Source organism: Hyla sarda, chromosome 3 (assembly GCF_029499605.1).
Source record: "Hyla sarda isolate aHylSar1 chromosome 3, aHylSar1.hap1, whole genome shotgun sequence".
Classification (NCBI taxonomy): Eukaryota; Metazoa; Chordata; class Amphibia; order Anura; family Hylidae; genus Hyla; species Hyla sarda.
The window spans coordinates 410,761,380-410,786,344 of record NC_079191.1 but is presented as its reverse complement, the minus strand read 5'-3'; the positions used below and the strand labels follow the sequence as shown (position 1 = coordinate 410,786,344).

Genomic DNA, 24,965 nt, shown 5'->3' with positions numbered 1-24,965 from the left:
TTATGTGGAGAGAAGGAGGGCTGGGGGTCTGAGAGTCCTGCTATGTGTGAGGGGGGGGGGGCTCTTATGTGGAGAGAAGGGGGGCAGGGGGGGCTGAGAGTCCAGCTATGTGTTAGGGGGGGGCAGGATAGGGGGGGCCTGTTATGTGGAGAGAAGGGGGCAGGGGTTCTGAGAGTCCTGCTATGTATGAGGTGGGGTCTGGATGGGGGGGCCTCTTATGTGGAGAGAAGGGGGCAGGGAGGTCTGAGAGTCCTGCTATGTGTGTGTGTGTGTGGGGTGGGGGGGACTGGAGAGGGGGGGGGGGCTGTTATGTGGAGAGAAGGGGGGCAGAATGGGCTGAGAGTCCTGCTATGTGTGAGGTGGGGTGGGGTCTGGAGAAGGGAGACTTGCTGTTACTACTGTTTATTGTCTTTTAATTGGGGGACAATATGAATTACACTCAGGTCACCCAGGTGTTTCAGAGTAATCATAATTTATAAATGCTGCCGCTACCTGGGAACTATTCTTTGGGGTGGGTCTCAGGACTAGTTACTAATGTCCCTGTGCAAAATATAACTGGGAAAATAGTAAAAAAAAAACATGTTTAAACAACCACCTCTGAAATACTGAAACATTGCGCTGATTGTTTAACCCCTTAAGGACGCAGGACGTAAATGTACGTCCTGGTGAGGTGGTACTTAACGCACCAGGACGTACATTCACGTCCTAAGCATTACCGCGGGCATCGGAGCGATGCCCGTGTCATGCGCGGCTGATCCCGGCTGCTAATCGCAGCCAGGGACCCGCCGGCAATGGCCGACGCCCGCGATCTCGCGGGCGTCCGCCATTAACCCCTCAGGTGCCGGGATCAATACAGATCCCGGCATCTGCGGCGGTTCGCGATTTAAATGAACGATCGGATCGCCCGCAGCGCTGCTGCGGGGATCCGATCATTCGTAACGCCGCACGGAGGTCCCCTCTCCTTCCTCCGTGCGGCTCCCGGCGTCTCCTGCTATGGTCTGTGATCGAGCAGACCAGAGCAGGAGATGACCGATAATACTGATCTGTTCTATGTCCTATACATAGAACAGATCAGTATTAGCAATCATGGTATTGCTATGAATAGTCCCCTATGGGGACTATTCAAGTGTAAAAAAAAATGTAACAAAATGTAAAAGTAAAAGTAAAAAAAAAGTGAAAAATCCCCTCCCCCAATAAAAAAGTAAAACGTCAGTTTTTTCCTATTTTACCCCCAAAAAGCGTAAAAAACATTTTTTATAGACATATTTGGTATCGCCGCGTGCGTAAATGTCCGAACTATTAAAATAAAATGTTAATGATCCCGTACGGTGAACGGCGTGAACGAAAAAAAATAAAAAAAGTCCAAAATTACTACTTTTTTAATACATTTTATTAAAAAAAAAATTATAAAAAATGTATTAAAAGTTTTTATAAACTTACTAAACGTACTAAACGTACTAATTTGGTTAAAAAGTTTGTGATTTTTTTTAAGCGCAACAATAATATAAAAGTATATAATAATGGGTATCATTTTAATTGTATTGACCCTCAGAATAAAGAACACACGTCACTTTTACCATAAATTGTACGGCGTGAAAACAAAACCTTCCAAAATTAGCAAAATTGCGTTTTTCGTTTTAATTTCCCCACAAAAATAGTGTTTTTTGGTTGCGCCATACATTTTATGATATAATGAGTTATGTCATTACAAAGGACAACTGGTCGCGCAAAAAACAAGCCCTCATACTAGTCTGTGGATGAAAATATAAAAGAGTTATGATTTTTAGAAGGCGAGGAGGAAAAAATGAAAACGTAAAAATTAAATTGTCTGAGTCCTTAAGGCCAAAATGGGCTGAGTCCTTAAGGGGTTAAAAAAAAAAATATATCCTTTTTATCCTGGCTCCTAGATTGAACACAAATTTGTTAAAGGAGTGCTCTGCTACTTTACTCCTTATCCCCTAGCCACAGGATAGGGGATAAGTGTCTGATCCTGAGGGGATCCTGTACAGCTCCCTGGCTCCCTTTGCACATGAAGCGGGGTTATCTACAGAGCTCGTGTATCTCTGACTCTTCCATAGAGATGAATGCGTTAGGAGAGCGACATGCAGGAAATCGTGAGGGGTTTCTGTGGTCAGACACCTTGTGATCAGAAACGGTCTATCTTGTGTATAGGGGATAAGGAGTAAAGTAGCAAATTACCCCTTTAAGGCCTGTAGTATACAGAATTGGGTCAGTAACAGTATGATGGTAATATCTATGGTGATATTTCTTTTTCCTTCCTTACTCATTGAACTCACAGGATTTTGTTTTTCTTGTCCTGTGTTTAAAAATGTTTTTCATAGATGATGGGGAAGATAGCAGGCATGCCCAGGAGACGGCCACGAGGGGTTGGAAGGTCGGGGGCCCAGGCCTTGAGCTGTGTGAGGGGCCCCAAAATGTCTGATGGCAGCCCTGCATACTATACATACTTACGCTCAAGATAACTGAAATGAAATGAACTGAATAAAACAGAATTAGAAACATTGAAAAAGAGAAGATCCATAGTTTGCACAAGTTTGATTTTAGAGCCCAACACCAATTTGACCAAAAGTTGAAGAGACATTGTGCAACCTATTCAGAGGAAAAGTGGCAATGAGTAAGAGAACAAGATATCAGTAGGGAGCATGCTCAGTTATAAAATGATTATTGTGGAGAAGCTCCTTAAAGGAGAAATGTCTCTGGTAAGAAGATAACAGTGTGTAAATGACTTACTATTGAAGGGCTCGAGAGCAAGTTGAGGACCATGGTGAACATGAAAACTAAAGTTGTTGGCTATAGAGCACCCGCCATGGAATAGGGTAACTGTCAAGAACAGATCTTTCTATGTATCTATATGATATCTATCTATCTATCTATATCATATCTATCTATCTATATCATATCTATCTATGTATCTATCTATATCATATCTATCTATGTATCTATCTAGCGATCTAATATCTATCTATCAGAGATGAACGAATCAAAGCTGACGAATGCAAATTCATTACGAATATCTGGAAAAATTAGATTTTCAACGAATGCGAATATTGCAGCAGTTCTATCTGGCAAATTGCTTCATTAAACTCCATTTAGCGCGGTCCAGGCTCCAGGGCATCTTAAATGGCGGATCCACATGTGAGGACATGGGGCAAAGAACGCTGGGAAGGTGGTAATAATGGTAGGCGGGATGACCCTGAATCACATGCGGGATGCAGCCTATCAGCAGCCAGTAACCCCTGTGATGTCACAGCCCTATAAAATCGGCAGCCATATTGCGGCCAGTCACTTCATTCATTACACTTCAGAGAGATATGCCTGTGTGTGACAGCCTGTGTGTGTGTGTTACACAGAAAAGCTTTTTTCAGCAGTGTTTCACATCCTAGTCAAATCAAGTCTGGTGGACAGAGAGCAGTGCTTTTTTCCACTGAAAATGATTTTTACTGCAGCTATTAACCTCCCAGTCACTTTCTACAGCATTGTATTACAGAGAGGGGCAGATAGCTGTGTGTTGCCTCATACATTTCAACAAGCTGCCTCAACTTCATGAACCTTAGCAGAGGAGGCAGGAATAATTTTTTTAAGCGCAATTCTGTGTTGTGTTCCACAACAAATCATCTGCTGTTTATACTAGTCCATTCCTTATAGTCTTTGACAGAGAGCAATTTTGGGTTTAGTACAAAGCTTTTGTGTGCTCCAGCACTGTTGTGTACTACTGGTGTTGTGCAAAAATAAGTTTTTTTAAGTGTTCTGTAGAGCATTTAAGTAGTGTAGTATTTTGAACCTGTTAAACTCTCAAGGGCCTAGATACTGTGAACGGCCAGGCAAAAGTACTCACCGGCTGGTGTTTTACTCCAATACGGTTTTTTAAGCGTATTGTAGCACATTTTTTTCCCTCATAAGTGCATACCATATATCTACATCTAAGTAGTGTACTATTTTGTACCTGTTAATCTGTAGAGGGCCTAGATACTGTGAAAGTCTGGGCAAAAGTAATCACTGGCTGGTGTTGTACTCCAATACATTTTTTTAATCATACTGTAGCACATTTTTCTGTCCTCATAAGTGCATACCACATACCTATATCTAAGTAGTGTACAATTTTGTACCTGCTAATCTGTCATGGGCCTAGATAATGTAAAAGTCCATGCAAAAGTACTCACCGGCTGGTGTTGTACTCAGATACTTTTTTAAGTGTACTGTAGCGCATTTTCCTGTCCTCATAAGTTCATACCACATACATACATCTAAGTAGTGTACTATTTTGTACCTGTTAATCTGTCAAGGGCCTAGATGCTGTGAAAGGACAGCCAAAAGTAATCACCAGCTAGTGTTTTACTCCATTATGTTTTTTAAGCGTACTGTAGCGTATTTTTCTGCTCTCATAAGTGCATACCACATACGTACAACTAAGTAGTGTACTATTTTTTACCTGTTAATCTGTAAGGGCCTAGATACTGTGAAAGTCCAGGCAAAAGTACTCACCGGCTGTTGTACTCAGATACATTTTTAAGTGTACTGTATCGCATTTATCTGCTGTCATAAGTGCATGGAACATACCTACATCTAAGTAGTGTACTATTTTGTATTTATTAAACTCTCAAGGGCCTAGATACTGTGAAAGGCCAGGCAAAAGTAATCACTGGCTGGTGTTGTACTCCAATACATTTTTTTAAGCATACCGTAGCACATTTTTCTGTCCTCATAAGTGCATACCACATACCTACATCTAAGTAGTGTACTATTTTGTACCTGTTAATCTGTCATGGGCCTAGATAATGTAAAAGTCCATGCAAAAGTACTCACTGGCTGGTGTTGTACTCAGATACTTTTTTAAGTGTACTGTAGAGCATTTTCTGCCCTCATAAGTGCATACCCCATACCTACATCTAAGTAGTGAGCTATTTTTTACTTGTTAACCTGTCAAAGGTCTAGATACTATGAAAGTCCAGGCAAAAGTACTCAACGGCTGGTGTTGTACTCAGACACTTTTTTAAGTGTACTGTAGCGCATTTTCCTGCCCTCATAAGTTCATACCACATACATACATCTAAGTAGTGTACTATTTTGTACCTGTTAATCTGTCAAGGGCCTAGATGCTGTGAAAGGACAGCCAAAAGTAATCACCGGCTAGTGTTGTACTCCATTATGTTTTTAAAGCGTACTGTATCGCATTTTTCTGCCCTCATAAGTGCATACCACATACATACATCTAAGTAGTGTACTATTTTGTACCTGTTAATCTGTCAAGGGCCTAGATACTTTGAAAAGCCAGGCAAAAATACTCACCGGCTGGTGTTGTACTCAAATACTTTTTAAAGTGTACTGTAGCACATTTTTCTGCCCTCATAAGTGCATAGCACATACCTACATCTAAGTAGTGTACTATTTTGTACCTGTTAAACTCTCAAGGGCCTAGATACTGTGAAAGGCCAGGCAAAAGTAATCATCAGCTGGTGTGGTACTCAGATAGTTTTTAATTGTACAGTACTGTAGCACATTTTGCTACACTCATAAGTGCATACCACATATGTACATCTAAGTAGTGTACTATTTTGTACCTGTTGAACTCTCAATGGCCTAGATACTGTGAAAGGCCAGGCAAAAGTAATCACCAGCTGGTGTTGTACTCAGATACTTTTTCAGTTGTACTGTAGCACATTTTTCTGCCCTCGTAAGTGCATACCACATACATACATCTAAGTAGTGTACTATTTTGTACCTGTTAATCTGTCAAGGGCCTAGATACTGTGAAAGGACAGCTAAAAGCACACATCTGCTGCTGTTCTAGACAAATACTGTTTTAAGTGTAGTGATGCATATTGTAATCCTCTTATATACGCACTATGTCAGGCAGAAAGTGCCAGGACGTGCACAGAGGAGTGGCAGAGGCCAAATTCATCAGGCGCAGGCAGAGGTCGCACCAGACTAGGGGTGAGTGGCAGCAGGAGTCGCAGCTTCACAGTATCAGCTAGCAGTCATGTCTCGACCAGCAACCCATCTGCCGTCATCGATTGGTTAACACGGTTATCCACTTCATCACAAGTGACATCTGATACCCCCAATTAACAGTCGGTGGGTTCCTCCAACACAACCCTCAGTTGACATAGCCCGGGAGCAGTCCCTGTCCTCCCATTGCCTCTGTCCTTTACTGTTCCCTCCCCTACAAAAGTATCTTATGCTGTGGGTTCAACTCCACTATTCACTGAGGATGATCTAATGGAGGACAGTCAGCAGCTACTGCCCAGCCAAGAAGTGGAGGAGACTGCTTCTTCCTCCGCTAGGCGGGCAAGTAGTGATGAGGAGAGTGACGTAAGAGGTGGCGTCGCCAGCGTTCAGGGTTCTGAAACAGACACTGTTGAGGAACCTGAGGAGGGCATCAGTAACGTGCAGACGCTTGTTGATGATGATAAAGCCGATTGCAATTGGGAGCTGGGTGCAGAAGGGGCTTCATCATCATCAGGAGAAGAGAGTTGCAGGTTGCCGATGAGACAGCAGCTGAGCAAGCAAGGTAGTAGCTTGGGTGGCAGTCAGCATGGTGGCAGAAGTGGAAATTCTGGAACCAAACATGCCTGGGGGAGACCACCTGCTTCCTGGCAGCCTACCTTCAGGGGAGGTAGTGAAACAGGGGTTACTGGAGACGGCGGCAGTAGCAGTCAATTAGCATGGACTGTTGGTGGGAAAATCAGCTACTTGGCGGTGAGGCAGTTTTTTATTAAGCATACGGAAAGATGTGAAGCGTGGCCAGAGTCCCAATGTTGGCACAACAGCCCTGCATCAACATACGCTGCGCCACCAAAAGGCGGCCTGGGAGAACCATGGCTCCGATGTAGTGGTCCAGCCTGCTGCATCACCTGGTGGCACGCTGCTCCCTCTTTCAGCCAGCCAAGGCTCCACCACCTCAGCCGAAGGGAGCTGTGTGTCACACCCTCATTCTGTTGGTCCAGATGCTCCTTCTCCACCTTCTTTTAGTCAGTCATTCCGCCAACAATCCATCGGTGAAGCCTTGTCCAAGAGACAACAGTATGCGCCCACTCATTCAAATTCACAGAAGCTGAATGTGCTCCTGTCCAAGTTGCTGGTGCTGCAGTCTCTCCCTTTTCAAGTGGTCGACATATTTCAGAGAACTGATGGCTTGTGCCGAGCCGAGGTGGAGAGTCCCAAGCCATAATTTTTTTTGCGAAGAAGGCAGTACCAGCCCTGCACAATTTTGTGGAAGAAAAGGTGGGCCAGTCCTTGAGCCTGTTGGTGTGTACCAAAGTGCACGGCAGGGCTGACATCTGGAGCTGTAACTACGGTCAGGGACAATATATGTCCTTTACGGCCCACTGGGTGAGTGTGGTTCCTGCACTGCCACAACACCAACTTGGACAAGTCACGCCACTTCCTCCTCCACGCTCTCAGGCCGTTTGTCCTGTGACAGTGTGCGACTCCGCCTCCTCATCCTCCACCGTGTCCTCAGCCTCCACAGACAAGTCTCAGTGCTCCTTCAGCATACCATGTGTGCAGGGCATGGCGGTATCACGCTGTTCTTCACATGGTTTGCCTTGGCAAAAAGAGTCACACAGGGGAGGAACTGCTAAAAGTAATTCGTAAAGAAATCGGAGCATGGCTTACTCCACGAAATCTGGAAATGGGAACCATGGTGACTAACAACGGAAAGAACATCTTGTCTGCACTGCGACTTTGAAGGCTGAGCCATGCATGCCACACATGTTTAATCTGGTTGTCAAGTGGTTCCTGAAGTGTTCCCCCCATTTGCAAGACATCCTAACAATGGGAAGGAAACTTTGCATGCACTTCAGCCACTCCTACACCGCAAAGCACACCCTATTTGAGTTGCAGCGTCAGAAAGGTATCCCCCAACATAGTCTGATATGCGACGTTGCCACACGTTGGAATTCCACCCTCCATATGTTGGACTGACTATACGAACAGAGAAAAGCCACCACCGATTTCTTGATGATCCAAGCGGATAGGGGTATTCCCTGTGTAATTTCAATGTTAAACGTGACACCTGCTGTTTGCTCAGGCCCTTTGAGGAAGCCACATTATTAGTATGTCGCCAGGATTATGGGATGAACAACGTCATTCCACTGCTTCATTTCTTACAACACGTGTTGGAAATGATGGCTGGTCAGAGCAATGGAGACGTGGCGCCTACATCTCACGGCCACATGAGCCCTGTGGGGGCTGAACTGGAGAAGAAGGAGGAGGGGTAAAGGCACAGTGGAGCACAGTTTAGGTTTCGCCTAATGGGCGTTTTTTCTAGTAATCTGACAGGAGAGGAGGAGCAGGAGCAACCAGAGGAGCTAGAGGGTTATGAAGAAGGCGAGACAGAGGACCCAGACACACCATAGCAGTATGCAGTAGAGACGGAGGCAGGGAGTCCCACAGAGTCACTTGCACAAATGGCACGATGCATGCTAACTTGCTTGCATAGTGACAGCCGAATTGTCACCATTCGGCAGCAGGATGACTTCTCGCTCTCCACCTTATTGGACCCTTGCTACTGGCATAAAATGGGGACCTTTTTCACACCCACTGAGAGGGAGGACAAACTGACCTACTACAGAGACATCCTACATAGTCAGTTGGCTGGTGTCTATTAGCGCCATTGTCCATCCTCTCGCAGGTCTGACTCGGGGGGGGGCCTCTGCACCTTCCCCTGCCATGGCTGCTTTGGAGGGGTAGGTGGCGGGAGCAGTACCAGCTCCATCGCTGAATAGTACCTTTCTTCATCCGCATAGTGAAGCAACTCATCAGCAGCAGGTAAACCTGGAGCAGGACCTGAACCAGCAGGTGGTGGCATACCTTGACATGACCATGCCAACACACCTTGAAGATCCACTGGACTTCTGGGCAGCCAAACTTAATTTGTGGCCGCAACTAGCAGAGTTTGCCCTGGAAAAGCTGTCCTGTCGCTTTTTAGTGCGGCGGGGGGGCCATAGTCACCCCAAGGAGAACTTGCCTGTCTACAAAAAATGTGGAGAGACTGACCTTTGTGAAGATGAATCAGGCATGGATGAGCCAGGAATTCCACCCACCAATGCCTGATGCATCAGAGTAGATTGACCATGGTGCCACACCAACACTTCACAAATATGGATACTGCCAAACAAATTTAAGGCGCTGCTCCCCAGTTACAAACATTCCTCCGCATCAGACCTTTTTTCACCCACCTTCGTCTCCGGGTACTGGTATTGCCACCCACTGCACTACTCTGTCACTGGGTCACTTTCAGGACTCCTAATGCTGCTGCTGCCACCACCTCCAGGCTATCTAATTCAGCCACTATATCGTCTCCTCATGCCTCTGACAACTCCTGGCTGTGCCATTCAGCCACTATGTGGTTTTCTCATGCTTCACCACCTCCAGGCTGTGTCATTCAGCCACTATATGGTCTCCTCATGCTTTAGCCAACTCCAGGCTGTGCTATTCAGCCACTATATGGTCTTTTCATGCTTCCCACCTCTAGGCTGTGCTATTCAGCCACTATATTGTCTCCTTATGCTTCGGCCACCTCCAGGATGTACCATTCAGAAACTATATGGTCTCTTCATGCTTCAGCCAACTCCATGCTGTGCCATTCAGCCACTATATGGTGTCTTCACTCTTCAGCCACCTCCAGGATGTGCCATTCAGCCACTATTTGGTCTCTTCGTGCTTCACCATCTCCACTCTGTGCCATACAGCCACTATATGGTCTGTTCATGCTTCACCATCTACAGGCTGTGCCATTCAGCCACTATATGGTCTCCTCATGCCTCAGCCAATGTCAGGCTGTGCCATTCAGCCACTATTTGGTCTACTCAAACTGATGTCACCTCCACGCTCTGTCATTGTGCCGCCATGTGACTCCTTGTTAGATTTGGTCCTTTGTAACCACATGCCGGGGCCTGAGACATTAATACTTGGGAGTGTAATCTTAAATTTCTATTTCAAAATCTTCAATTTCAATTTTAAAATTCATCTTTTCAACTTAGGGATTGTGAAGCCCTATTGTCTACTCATGCTGCCGCCAGCTCCAGGCTGTGCCATTCAGCCACTATGTGGTTTACTGATGCTGCTGGGCCTGGGACATTACCTAAAAATATTTTATGGTAGCACTAGCTACCATAAATCTTCAATTTCGATTTTAAAATTCATCTTTTAATCTTAGGGATTGTGAAGCCTTATTGTCTACTCATGCTGCCGCCAGCTCCAGGCTGTGTCATTGGGCCACCATATGGTCTCCTTATGCTGTTGGCACCTTAAATAAACTTTTAAAATGTTTAATATATCTAAAATCTTCAATTAAAAATGTCTTTAATCTTCTCTATTGTGAGGCCCTATGGTTTTGTCAGGCTGTTGTCACCTTTAGACTGGGTCGTTCTGCCACTATATGGTCTCCTCATGCTGCCACCAATTCCAGGCTTTGTCATTCTGCCATATTATGGTCTCCTCCTGCTGCCACCTCTAGGCTCTGTCATTGTGCCGCCATGTGACTCCTTGTTATATTGGGTTTTGTGGTCATACACTATTAGTTCAAAGTAAACACCAGGACATTAAACTTGGGAATCTAATATAAATCTTAAATTTAAAAAATCGATGTAATCTTTTCAAGACTGAGGCCCTATGGTCGCCTAAGTCATATTACCTGTGGAATTATCACAAAAATCCAATATAACAGGTTGGAGTGATAACAATGAACCATAACTGTATAAATTGCACTTTCATAGTCAGGGGGGTGTTGAGAGGCAGGGGCTGGAACAGGTGTTATCTCGCCTAGTGGAGGACCGCCAGCTCGATGCTCACCAGAATGGGTACTCAAAATTTTTTTATAAATTCAAATTAAATTAAATTAAAATGACATTAAAAAACCCTCTTTATTCTCTTCAATTTTGACACCATATAGTCTCCCTGCTGCCACATCGACGCTCTTCAGCAGTGATTCTGTGTTGGGACAAAGCAAAGTGCTCTACACCCCTATTGAGGCTCTCTGTTGGCCAGAAATAGCCGTTTTTAATAGCGATTCACCACAAATAAATTTGGTCCGAAACAAATTTTTCAAAATGTTGCTGATCTCTACTATCTATCTATATCATTTCTATCTATCAATTTCATATCTATCAATCTATCAAATTGTTGCACACTTGTGTAAAAGAATTCTATATGTAATGGACAAGAATAAAGTCTGGATGTAGGCTGGGGTACATCCCCCTCTTTCTCCCCCTCTGTAAAGTATTTCCACAAATAACCAATGTTTATTCTAGTGATATCGGGATGGATTGAGGTTCACCACACTGTAGTTACAGTTCATTTCTCAGATCCCAAGAACCATTTCTCACGCTCTTCCTGTTTTCTTTTCCCATAGCTGATAGGTCCTTGGCCATATTTTTCATTGGGATAACATTAAAAGGATATGTACATTTCTGCAATCCATTTTATTACTCCATTGTATCTAAAAAAATAAAAATAAGCAACTTTTCCAGATGGTCTTTATTGTAAAAAGTCCAACAGTTTTGCTGTATACAGCTCCTATGCAGACCAATGTGTACCTATATTTAAAGACTGCGGGCTGATCCATATGTTTTGTTAGTTCCCTCTGCTCCTCTTGCTTATTAATTTAGTCATGATATAGTATAGAGCCTGGCTTCAATTTCAGAGGAAATTATATTAAGGGACATGACTATGGGATATCCTAATTGCTGGCCCTTAAAGGGGATCTCCGGTGGAAAACTTTTTTTTATTTTTTATTATTTGGTGCCAGAAAGTTAAACAGATTTGTAAATTAAAATAGAAGGGGATTGGAGAAGCTCTTACCAATCTGATAACCCGCGGCCTGAGCTGCCCAAATGACACCTACACCCACGGTGTCTAGCAACAATACAATAGATAAAGAAATTGGGGCTCAAAGGTCTGTGAATATTTGATATAAATTAATTTATTTGTAAAATTGATTTATTAGTGTACAATTGATAGAAAAAATTATATTAATAAATAGTAAATATTATAGTGGTCTGTGACCTACAGGGCCCTTGTCGGCCAGCTAGACTACAGATAGTGTAAGATAAAATCAGTGTAAATGTAATGTAATAAAACAATATAAAAACAATAATTTAAATACAATGGTATAAATTAGTATAAAGTGTCCACAATAATACAAGTGATACGTCTTCACTTTTAGCTGCTGAAGAAAGGTCCTAAGGAGGACCTGAAATGCGTCCAGCCTTAACTACCACAACAAAAGCCACAATACCTAATTTTACCTCTCACAGACAAAGTACCAACGATCATCACTACTCCTTTTTCCTTCATTGGACAGGCACGTAGCACCTATCACGAGGATACAGCTTGGTCGTTACCTACAGAACAGCTGCAGTCCACACAAAAGGAGCCCACTACCATCACTGCCAAATCAGAGACGGCCGAGTCTCCAGGAGTGGGCCCTCTGTGCTAGAGCCGGGATCGCACTGAGACCAGCACACATCTAATCAAGGTACAAATTATATCTTAAACATTTGCACATCGATCCGTGACTATCTATTACACTTACCGTTGCTACACTGTGAGACGGCTGAGTCTCCTGCAGCAGTCTCTCTGCATAGGAGCCAGGATTGATTTTTGCACGAATGAAAGCTCACTTTACACTTACCTTGAAAGTTGATACAAACTACTATAAGTTGGATACAATTGCAACTTGTGCCGTTGTGCTCTGCATATAAAAAGAAAGTACTTTGCTGATCTACACCCACACTTGGATTACAGTATATCAGTATTTTTCAGAATCTGCACTAATATTTACTACATGCAATGAGAGAAGAGTGTATTCACTTGGACTACAATTAATTATACCAGGAGTACAATTCTGAAGTCACTTGTATTATTGTGGACACTTTATACTAATTTATACCATTGTATTTAAATTATTGTTTTTATATTGTTTTATTCCATTACATATACACTGATTTTATCTTACACTATATGTAGTCTAGCTGACCTACAAGGGCCCTGTAGGTCACAGACCACTATAATATTTACTATTTATTAATATAATTTTTTCTATCCATTGTACACTAATACAAATAAATTATTTTTTATCAAATAATCACAGACCTTTGAGCCCCAATTTCTTTATCTATTGTAGATTTGTAAATTACTTCTATTAAAAAATCTTAGTCCTTCCAGTATGTATTAGCTGCTGAATACTACAGAGGAAATTATTTTATTTTTGGAACACAGAGCTCTCTGCTGACATCACGAGCACAGTGCTCTCTGCTGACATCTCTGTCCATTTTAAGAACTGTCTAGTGTAGGAGAAAATCCCCATATCAAAAATAAGCTGTTCAGTTCCTAAAATGGACAGAGATGTCAGCAGAGAGCACTGTGCTCGTGATGTCAGCAGAGAGCACTGTGTTCCAAAAAGAAAATAATTTCCTCTGTAGTATTCAGCAGCTAATAAGTACTGGAAGGATTAAGATTTTTTAATAGAAGACATTTACAAATCTGTTTAACTTTCTGTCACCAGTTGATTTAAAAAAAATAAAAATAAAGTTTTCCACCGGACTACCCCTTTAAGACTCAACTATACCTTCTCATATTCCTTAGAAATGACAGAGACAATAGTTGAGTACAAGGGCCACAGCAGGCCCACTTTTATTTACATAACAATTTAAGCATTGTTTTTTAAACATCATACAACCAAACCAATTACAAACACTTTAACTTATACCTGCCCAGGATAAGGACTTGAAGGCACCACTAATTCAAAGGGGGGCCTCCTATTTACCCTCAGCCATGCATCACCAAGCCGGGGCACCAATTATCGGAGACCCACAACCCTCCCTGGGGGCCCCCATCCCCAGCCTTAACTCAAACCACCTTTCCAGCTGCCACAATAAGCATACATGCCCTCCAAGTCCCTATCCTGCTACCTCCACAACGGGGCGTGTTACCCCTTACACGCCCCCGTTCCGCCACAACAACACCACTCGCTCCACTGCCTCACGAATTCCCAAAGTCCAAAGGTCCATTGCATTGCATAGCATTAAGATGAACCCCATCCCTGGACAAAAAATGCAGGATCCAGCTCCCGATGCTGGACCACCAAAACACCTATCCGGGCCACGAACTGACCAACCACTTTGTTAACTTTAGCCCGCACCCTATTAACACCAGCCACAGACCTCACCTAACGCCACCATGTCCGACCAAATCAAAATAACACCAGGGAAGGACTCTTGCAAACGCAAAGAATCTATTTTAATATCCTGCATCAAGTCCCGGGACCTCTGAAAACCCAGATCATTACCACCTAGGTGTACCACCAAAAAATGAAAAAAGGCAGGTAAGGCACAGTGAAGGACTTATAATCCTAAATGGGTGCACAAGCTCCAGGGGTCCGACTCAAGATCCCACAACAGTGAAGAGAAACACAAGGAAGAAGCGGCACTCCAGGGATTCAATTCAAAGAAATAGATTTATTCACCCATCAGTGAGATGCAACGTTTCGATCCACAATCCGGATCTTTATCAAGCTTGATAAAGACCCGGATTGTGGATCGAAACGTTGCATCTCACTGATGGGTGAATAAATCTATTTCTTTGGATTGAATCCCTGGAGTGCCGCTTCTTCCTTGTGTTTCTCTTAGGTGTACCACCAACACTGGTTGGGAAACACTAGCATACACACACACACACACACAACAGGGACTACAACTCCCAGCATGTCATTCAGGAGTCTTCAGTCTGTGGTTTAAAAACCGCATGCTGCCTCTATAGTCTCCTGGGGGTTGTAGTTCACCACACCTCTATAGGGCATGTACAAATGGGACTACAACTTCCAGCATGTGTCATTCAGGAGTCTTCAGTCTGTGGTATATCACCAGCATGCTGCCTCTGTAGTCTCCTGTCTCTTGGGGGTTGTAGTTTACAACACCTCTATTGTCTCAGTAGTCTCCTGGGAGTTGCAGTTCACCACACCTCTACAGGGCATACACCAGTGTTTGTCAACCATGGTGCCTCCAGATGTTCCAAAACTACTACTACCAGAATTCCCTGGTTGGGAAACACTAGCACACACACATAACAGGGACTACAACTCCCAGCATGTGTCATTCAGGAGCAGCGCAGGACAGGTAAGTGTGTCTATGTGTGTGTGCATGTGTGTGTGTCTGTCTGTCTGTGTGTGTATGTCTGTCTGTGCTTGTGTGTGGGGAAACTGCTACCTTCCTAATGTGAGGAAACCGCTACCTTTCTAATGTGGGGAACATGCAACCTTCCTAATGTGGGGAAACTGCTACCTTCCTAATGATGGGAAACTGCTACCTTCCTAATGTCGAAACCTGCTGCAAACCCATCCAGCAACAAAGCGGCAGCCACCCTATTTGGATACCGGTCGAGGAAAGGCACCATTTTTTCCACCCGCATGGGCGTCGCCCCCATTTGGGTCAGCATCTTCGACTCCCCCCCGCCACCTCTTTAAGCAGCGAGGCAAACCATGGGAACCCCCATAAGTGGAGCATTTGTGCTTGAAGCGACGGTCCACTCCAAACTTGCAGTTCCGCTCATTGAACTGCCAGCAGACGCCGCACTCTGCACCAGCAGAGCGCCCACGAAACAGAGCCACCGTCCCTGTCCCGAATGGACTGCTTCCCCCCCTTTGGAGCGGCCATAAGCTGCATCCAAAGGGTTATATCCTCATGGTCCCAACGGAGAGATGGGGCGAACCGCCATATGCTGCCGAAACTGCTTGTCGTACCTGAGCCAAGCCATCCCCGTAGACCCGATACACCTCCCCCACAGAGCCCAAGTAAAAGAACAGCCCAGAACAGTGCTCCGGAGTCTTCACTCCCACCATAATCGCCAAAATTGCAATGGCCTGTAACCAATTTGAGAACATCCGCGGTATCAGCCGATACCGCCGGCTCTACTACTCCTCCTCCTTCCTCTTCCCCTCATCAGGCTTCACCCTATCCAGATTGAACTTCTCCAGTGGAAGCAAGTAAAAAAATCTCCACATACTCCCTTTTCCAGATTTTTTCCCGCACCAACGCCTTCAAATGCGCCCCCAAAGGCCCTTTAAAACAGACATATACTTCCCCCTTGCAGCATCCACCAGGAGAACATCACCCTCACTAGAACCTGCCACCCCTTACGACGCCACCCCCGCAGGAGCCACCACCCCCACCGAAGTCCCACCAACCTATCTAGGTACCCCACTCACCACAGGCACCACAGCCACAGAAACCCCCCCTGACGCACCCCACACAGGGACCGGGGACCCCCCTACTGCTCTCAAAGCCCCACCACTCAATAAGGCCTTCATCCCACTTAAAAAGTACTGCAACCCAGCTAACCAGCTACCCAGATCCCTCCCCCTCGGTAAATAAGAGATGGTGGTGCACTCACCCGACCTCGCCAGCAGCAAACCAGCGGCCATCACTCCTGGTGAAGAAGGCAGCAACACTTCCAAACCTCCGTCTCTGACCGCTGACCCAATGACCCATCCGTCACTGATGGCACCGCAGCGGACTGCCCAGCAATCGCCCCAGCGTCACCAACAGCAGGCAGTACAGGAGACGGGCAGGTAGCCAAAGAGCCAGAACCGGACAGGCCGTCTGTAGTAGCGGACCTCACTCGAACCGAGGAAAGCGCAGGCCCTTCTCCCCTTCATCCAAGGCCAGGGCATCCGAGTCACTGTGATCACTGAATGGAAATTTGAGGAAACAAAAAAGAGAGAGGGCAGCGCCTCGTGTGATACTGTACAAACAGAGAAATCCCAGGTGGATCCCCCAGCAGGGTGTACTCTCACCTGGTGACCCTCTTGGGGTTAAGCGTATCTCCCCGTTTGAGGGGTATTAAGTGGAATCCGTGCTGCAGCTGAAGGTGCCTAGACCGGTATCCTGGGAAGGAACCCGTAGAGTATTTGAATGAGGAGGAAAGAGGAGGCCCTTGTGTCCAGCGCTGCTCGGTGCCAAGGATGGTTCAGGCGAGATATACGTTTAAAAGAGGTTTATTTATATGTCAAATAAATAAAACTATTAATTAAAAGTGCATGCAAGCAATAACGCATTTCGGGATCAGCATATCCCTTCTTCAGATTGCAGATGTAAAAATTATGAAACTGAACATTTAAATAGGCGCCAGACCGGTATTCCAGGTCAGAGGGCGTGTATCTGTACCGGATCCGGATCGGCGTAATGTCTTAAAAATTTTACCATTAAGTCGGCACATTAAAAAGAAAAGAAACAAGATACACGGGGCATGTATTATAGGAATAGGTGTGTATCTAAGAACAGAATATCACAGTGAAATAGCTTTTGGGTGAAGTATATATGAATGAGTGCTAAAAGCGCATCCCAAAGGGAGGCTTGGAGTGCATGAGTCACACAACATAGTCTGGTGTGATTGAAGTCAGGTGAAAGAACTTAATGCGAACTAGTATTACTGGGGAAATGTAGGTGCGCGGGGTACATTTGAAAAGGCCGGATAGATTGAGAAACGTATGCAACCAATGAAAGTTGGTGGGAGGGGCATGAGTGGAAGAACAACGACCAATCCAGTAGCAATACGGCATAATGTCAAAAATGTAAACAAAGGTCACATGTTTGGTGTATACCAATCAGGGATGAAGTCTATGAAAAAAACCAATTTGAACAAATAGAGGCAGCCAATCCGGAGGTGGATGGAGGCGCTAGCAACTGGTCGGGATATACAATGTATATAATGGTGAATAAAGTAGTACAGCGGACATCTGTGTTCTTAATGAGAAAGAGGGAAAAAGTGCAAAGCAAACTATCGTATCGAGGTAAATAGGAAGTATGTAAGGTCTATGATAATGATGATCATGTTACGTGCTCGATGTACTCGTTAAGACCTGTCGGTTGTAAGGTTTGTAGGCGGAATATCCAATAGTTTTCCCGTCGGCAAAGGCAGGTGAATCTTTGATTAGTGTCTTCCGAGATGTGTTCAATTGGCGTAATGTGAAATCCGGAAAATTTGCAGCCATGCGCCGCCACAGCATGCCTTGACACACTGTGTAAATTGTATCCATTGGTCACATTTGATCGATGTTTGTTGAGTCGACAGCGCAAAGGTTGAATGGTGCGTCCTATATATTGAAGAGAACAGGAACACTCCAGAAGATAAATGATATATGACGTGTTGCAGTTCATAAATGTTTTGATATTGAATACTTCTTGTGTTATGTTGGATTTGAATGTTTTCTTAGCATGATTAATTGACTGGCAGCATTTGCATCTTGTGGTATTGCATCTATAACTTCCTATTACAGGTGGCATGGATAAAAATGTAGGGATAGTGGCTTTCAGATTTTTTAGACGGCTGGGGGCTAGGATATTTTTAAGTGATCGATTTTTCCGATAGGTGACAAGAGGATGGGAGGGAATGACATCTTTCAAATACGGATCCAATTTGAGGGTATCCCAATGTTTCTTTAGAACCTTTTTCATATTTTTATGGTCACTTGAAAAATTGGTGATGAAATTGCAAGAGAAACTGGTATTACTGTCTTCTTTTTTGATTGATGATGGAAGTAGGCATATCTGTTGGTCTATGGCTTTTGCTTTTTGGAAACTATTTTGGATCAGAGATGTTGGGTAGCCTTTAGATTTGAATCTCTTGGTCAGCATTTTACTTTGCGTGGTGTAATCTGAAAGTTGTGTACAGTTTCTTCTTAGCCGTTTAAATTGCCCAAAGGGGATATTGTTTAACCACTTGTGAAAGTGGGAACTGCTATAATCCAGGTAACTATTACTGTCAACAGATTTGAAATAAGTTTTGGTGTTGATATTTTTAGCTGGAGTGTGAAACACAATGACGTCCAAAAATTCTGCATTATTAGGATAACTGTTATGAGTAAAATGGAGGTTCTGGGTATTATTATTCAGATCTGTAATAAATTTATTGAGAGCATTGAGGTCGGTGTCCCAGATAATAAATATATCATCGATATATCTTCTGTAAATTATACAGTGATGAAACAAAGGATGAGTGTAAACAAATTGGTGTTCAAAAAACTCATAAACAGATTTGCCAGACTTGGTGCGAAGCGCTTGCCCATCGCCGTGCCTCGTTCCTGTTTATAGATGCGGTTATTAAATGAAAAATAGTTGTGATGTAATATGAATTTGATCCCATCTAAAATGAACATTTTTTGAGCAGTGGGCATCTTAGGGTCTAAATCCAGAAAAAAAGAAACGGCTTGTATGCCTTGGTCATGGTCTATGATTGTATAAAGAGACGTTATGTCCATTGTTAGGAAACAATATGAATCTTTCCATGGGATATTAATAACGGAGTTTATGAAATCTGCAGTATCACGGAGGTAGGCCGGTGTAGTGATGACAAATTGCTGTAGCAAGATGTCTATATACTGGGAGAGGTTGGATGTGAGAGAATTAATGCCGGAAATGATAGGGCGTCCAGGGGGGTTCGTAGCATCCTTATGGATTTTTGGCAGATAGTAAAATAGGGGAGTGTCAGGTTGAGTGATGGTGATGAACTCGAATTCCTTTTTGTTTAACACGCCAGAATTGTAACCTTGTAAAAGAAAATCATTAAACTCACTACAGTACAGAGAAGTGGGATTATGGGATAACTGTATGTAAAAGGTGGTATCAGACAATAAACGGTTAGCTTCAAGGAGATAGTCTATTCGATCCAGTATTACAATGCCACCTCCTTTATCCGCCGCTTTTATTATAATAGAATCATCTTTCGATAAGGTGGTTAAGGCCTCTCGTTGTTTTTTAGAGAGATTAGGTTTGTGTCTGCTTGTGACTTTAGAGCACATTTGTTTGAATTCAGAAATAACTGCTGCTGAGAATGTATCCAGGAAGGAGCCTCTATGGTGAATCGGATGAAACGTGGATGGGGGTTTTAAGCCTGTGGGTATAGGGGCCGGATCAAGGATATTAACATAGGAATTTATTGGCATAGCGGATGGAGTGTCATTTTTGGCAATCATGTTGAAATGCCGTTTTAAAGTTAGTTTTCTAATGTAGCTATTTAAATCGAGGAAGAGATCGAAATCTTTGGATTTTGCAGTGGGGCAAAATGATAGACCCTTTTTAAGTACGCTTTCCTCGATTTCAGTCAGAATATGTTTGGAGAGGTTAAAAATGCGGATTGTATCTAGTTCTGATGGTCCGGCGAGGGTATCGGATGGTTTGTTTTGTTCCTCTTTTCTCTGTCTTTGTTTCTGTCCTCCTCGACATCCTCTCTTTCTTTTCTTTTTGACAATAGGGGGAGCGCTAAATGGACTGTCTCTGAGGATTGGAGGAGCCCTTGAATCGGTAATGGTATCGGCGGAGTGCAGTTCATGATGGGAGGGAGCCCTAAAAAAGACGAATTAGCTCCAGAGTTGTTTAAAGTCAGTGACGTACCCGAAGTGGTGGAATTATATTGAATAACTGGTACAGATTCAGTACATGGTGTGTAATAACATGTGTTGTGAGGATTATTGTTAGGGGACGGAGAAACCGGATTGCAGGTTCATCCCTGATTGGTATACACCAAACATGTGACCTTTGTTTACATTTTTGACATTATGCCGTATTGCTACTGGATTGGTCGTTGTTCTTCCACTCATGCCCCTCCCACCAACTTTCATTGGCTGCATACGTTTCTCAATCTATCCGGCCTTTTCAAATGTACCCCGCGCACCTACATTTCCCCAGTAATACTAGTTCGCATTAAGTTCTTTCACCTGACTTCAATCACACCAGACTATGTTGTCTGACTCATGCGCTCCAAGCCTCCCTTTGGGATGCGCTTTTAGCACTCATTCATATATACTTCACCCAAAAGCTAATTCACTGTGATATTCTGTTCTTAGATACACACCTATTCCTATAATACATGCCCCGTGTATCTTGTTTCTTTTCTTTTTAATGTGCCGACTTAATGGTAAAATTTTTAAGACATTACGCCGATCCGGATCCGGTTCAGATACACGCCCTCTGACCTGGAATACCGGTCTATAGCCTATTTAAATGTTCAGTTTCATCATTTTTACATCTGCAATCTGAAGAAGGGATATGCTGATCCCGAAACGCGTTATTGCTTGCATGCACTTTTAATTAATAGTTTTATTTATTTGACATATAAATAAACCTCTTTTAAACGTATATCTTGCCTGAACCATCCTTGGCACCGAGCAGCGCTGGACACAAGGGCCTCCTCTTTCCTCCTCATTCAAGCACTGTGATCACTGGGAACTGGGCTGGCTGCCCCAATCCCGTCAATCAGTTCACCGGGGGCCACGCAGCCCCGTAATCGTCGGCCCCCTCCCACACAGGAGGCCGCGGAGTGCACTTCTACAGAGGCCAGCACAGGAAGCAGACCCGCTGAACTCTGCCCCTGGGACGCAGGAGCGAGCGTAGGAATGGCGAGCTTTGATGACATCCTTTGAGCCCGTCCCCAGCAGGGCGGGCCACAGCGATTCCCGGCTCTCCAACTGCAGCGCTTGAGCACCTTCTCCAGCATTGCCGTCAGGGAAGCCATCTCAGGTGAGCTGCCTTCAGCCACGCACTTCTGCTCCTGTGGCCACACACCAACTCACCCACCTAGAACAATACACAATTAAACAATAGACCCCCCCCCCCCTTAGCCAAAGGCATAAAAGGATCTCATGATTCAAACCATAATGTGTACTAAAATTACAATTCATGCAAAAAAAATATATATTTATTGGGAGGGTAATTGTGCATCCTTCGGACTAGAAGAAATCAAAATTACGGTAAGTATGCCTTTCTATGCGCTCCCCTATGTAATTCAATTCATTTCAATGAGCCGGCCGGAGTGAAACGGCTCATTTTTGCTCTGTATGCTCTTTTTCCCCGGACCTAAAACTGTGGTCAACCACGGTCTTAGGTCCGGTTGTAAAAGCGCATATGGCGCAAAAATGAGCCGACCGGATCGTACGTTTCACTCTAGCCAGCTCATTGAAATGAATTACATACGGGAGCGCATACGAAAGCATACGGGAGCGCGAGGTTTCAGCTCCCCCCTGCCGTATGCGCTCCCGTATGGGAGAAAACGTGATGTGAACCCAGCCTAAGACATATGCCTCTGAAATTGCCAGCTTGATCCAACATGCTAGAGTATCTCTTGAAGCTTTCAACCCTTTCCTTGGGCCAGTATACAGAACAAATAGATTGTCATCTTGAGGGAACTTCTGGACTTTTGTAAGATAACAGGTAAGTCCTCTCTTTATATCCAGGGTGTGAACCGTCACTCATCCTCAGAAACAGGATTAGGAAAGAAATCTGGAAGAAATGACTCCCTGTTGATGTTGTTAGTAGACGCCACTTTAGGCAAAAATGATGGCACAGTCCTGATACAAATTCCATCAGGAAGAATGTTTAAGTAAGGCTCCTGGGAAGACAAAGCCTGGAGCTCTCCCAATCTTCTTGCACAGGTCATCGCTATTATAAACAATACTTTACAGGATAACCATTTTAGGTCTACTTCTTCCAGCGGCTCGAATGGTGGTAAGGTAAGTTTATTGAGGACTAAACATAAATCCCAGATAGGAATAGGGGATCAAACAGTAGGCCTTAGCTTCTTTAAAGGGGTTATCCACCATAAGGTGATTTTAGTACATACCTGGCAGACAGTAATGGACATGCTTAGGAAGGATCTGCGCTTGTCTTGGGCTAAATGGCTATGCTGTGAGATTACCAGAACACTGTGGCTAGCTTTCTGTGAACTTGTATAAAATCGCAATGTCCTTATCAGCTGGGACGCAGCAGGAGGGTGCCTTCCTCCTGTGCGTCCGAACGGCGATTGATTGCTGCAAGCCTGAAATCCAGGCTTGAGCAATCAACCGCCGATAACACTGATCAATGCAAAGTTATGTATTTGCAGTGATCTGTGGAAAAGATCAGTGTGTGCAGTGTTATAGGTCCCTATGGGAACTATAAAAATATATTGTTAATTAAACTGCACGGTCAATGGCGTACGCGCAAAAAAATTCCAAAGTCCAAAATAGCGTATTTTTGGTCACTTTTTATAACATAAAAATGTGAACAAAAAGCGATCAAGAAGTCTGATCAAAACAAGAATGGTACAGATAAAAACTTCAAATCACGGCGCAAAAAATAAGCCCTCATACCACCCCGTACATGGAACAATAAAAAAGTTATAGGGGTCAGAAGAGGACAATTTTAAACGTATACATTTTCCTGCATGTAGTTATGATTTTTTTCCGAAGTAATAAAAAATCAAACCTATATAACTAGGATATCATTTTAATAATATGTACCTACAAAATAAAGATACAGTGTCATTTTTATGAAAAATTTACTGCGTAGAAACAAAAGCCCCCAAAATTTACAAAATGGCATTTTTTCTTCCATTTTGTCTCACAAGGTTTTTTTTCCGTCGTAGATTTTTGGGTAAAATGACTGATGTCTTTACAAAGTAGAAATGGTGGTGCAAAAAATAAGCCATCAAATGGGTTTTTAGGTGCAAAATTGAAAGGGTTATGATTTTTAAAATGTAAGAAGGAAAAAACTAAAGTGGAAAAACGCTATGTCCTTAAGGGGTTACTGCTTTAAAGAATCTGTTAATGAGAGGATCATGGGACAACTGACCATCTGTCATAGAGTTTATCGCCGTCATGTGAACTTTTAAAGTGTTCACCTTGAGACCTAACTGGAACCCTTCTTGTAGGATTTGAAGAATAGAACTCACGGATATCTGTCAGTTCTTTAGCTGTATTGATCACGGCATCTGAGCGGTTAATGGCGGACATCTGCGCGATTGCGGATATCCTCCGTTACCGGCTGGTCCCTGGCTGCTGATAGCAGCCAGGACCTGCCACGCATGACACGAGCACGGCTCTGGTGCTCGCGATCATGGTGGCACATAAATGTACGTCATGGTGCGTTAAGTACCACATTACCATGACATACATTTACGTCCATTGTCATTAAGGGTTTAATCTTTCCCCTTCAGGAGTTATGCTGTCAAATGGAGCTTGTGAATCTGTGGGTGATAAAATCGTTTCTTAAGGAGGACATCTGGAGATAGTGGGAGCCTCCAATACTGTTCGAAAGATGACACAATGCCGGAAACCAGGCCCTTTGGGGCCAAAAGAGTGCTATCAGATTGGCCTTTGGATGTTCTGTCCTCAACTTGGACAAGACGCATAGAATTTAGGCTACTGGAGGGTACAGATGGACAAATTTTTCCTTCCAACTCATAGTGAAGGCATCCAGTAGTTGAGGCCTGTCTGTTTTCTCAAGGATCATCAGATGCATCAGATCCCACGTTGGGCATCCCCATCTCTCTGTGATCTTCTTGAAGATCTTTGGGTTCAGTCCCCACTTTGTCGGCAGCAAGGTCTATCTGCTGAGACCATCCGCTGATACATTGTTGATCCCCTCTATGTGCACTGCTGCAATACAGTAAAGAACTGACTCCGCCCAAGACATAATCTGGCTGCAAACCAGTTGAAGAGACGGACTGGGTATACCCCCTTGCTTGTTTATGTAATAAGTGGAAGTTGCATTGTCCGTCTGAATGAGCACAGACTTCCGAAGCAGGAATGGTTCGAAATGAAGTAGCGCCAAATGTATAGACTTCAGCTCGCGGAATTTGGATGACTTTTCCGAAATTTTGGTTGACCAATGTCCTTGGATCCAGTGATCGCCCATGTGGGCTCCCCAGCCGCTGCTTGATACATCTGTGGTCAGCACTGTTTGCTCGTGGAACTGAAAATCTTTTCCTGCTTATCTAGCTTTGTCCACTAAAGTAACCCCTTCCGGGTTGACACAGAGAGAGTCATGGATGTTGACAGAGCATCTGGAAGCTTGTTCCAAGACTGCAGAATTTCTTTCTGTAGATCCCTGATGTGGGCTTTTGCCCAAGGAACCGCTTCGATAGTGGCTGTTAGAAGACCCAATACACTCATGGCTTTTCTGATGGACATCTTG

General features: G+C 44.0%; 1 long non-coding RNA gene across 1 annotated transcript in view; it reads left to right on the top strand.

Moving 5' to 3' along the window:
- The window catches only part of LOC130362976 (uncharacterized), a 57,548-nt gene that overhangs the window by 937 nt on the left and 31,646 nt on the right, over window positions 1–24,965 (top strand). Inside the window, exons 2-3 of the long non-coding RNA XR_008891667.1 lie at window positions 2,343–2,837; window positions 12,326–12,499. This is a non-coding gene — a long non-coding RNA (uncharacterized LOC130362976). The remainder of the gene's footprint in view (window positions 1–2,342; window positions 2,838–12,325; window positions 12,500–24,965) is intronic.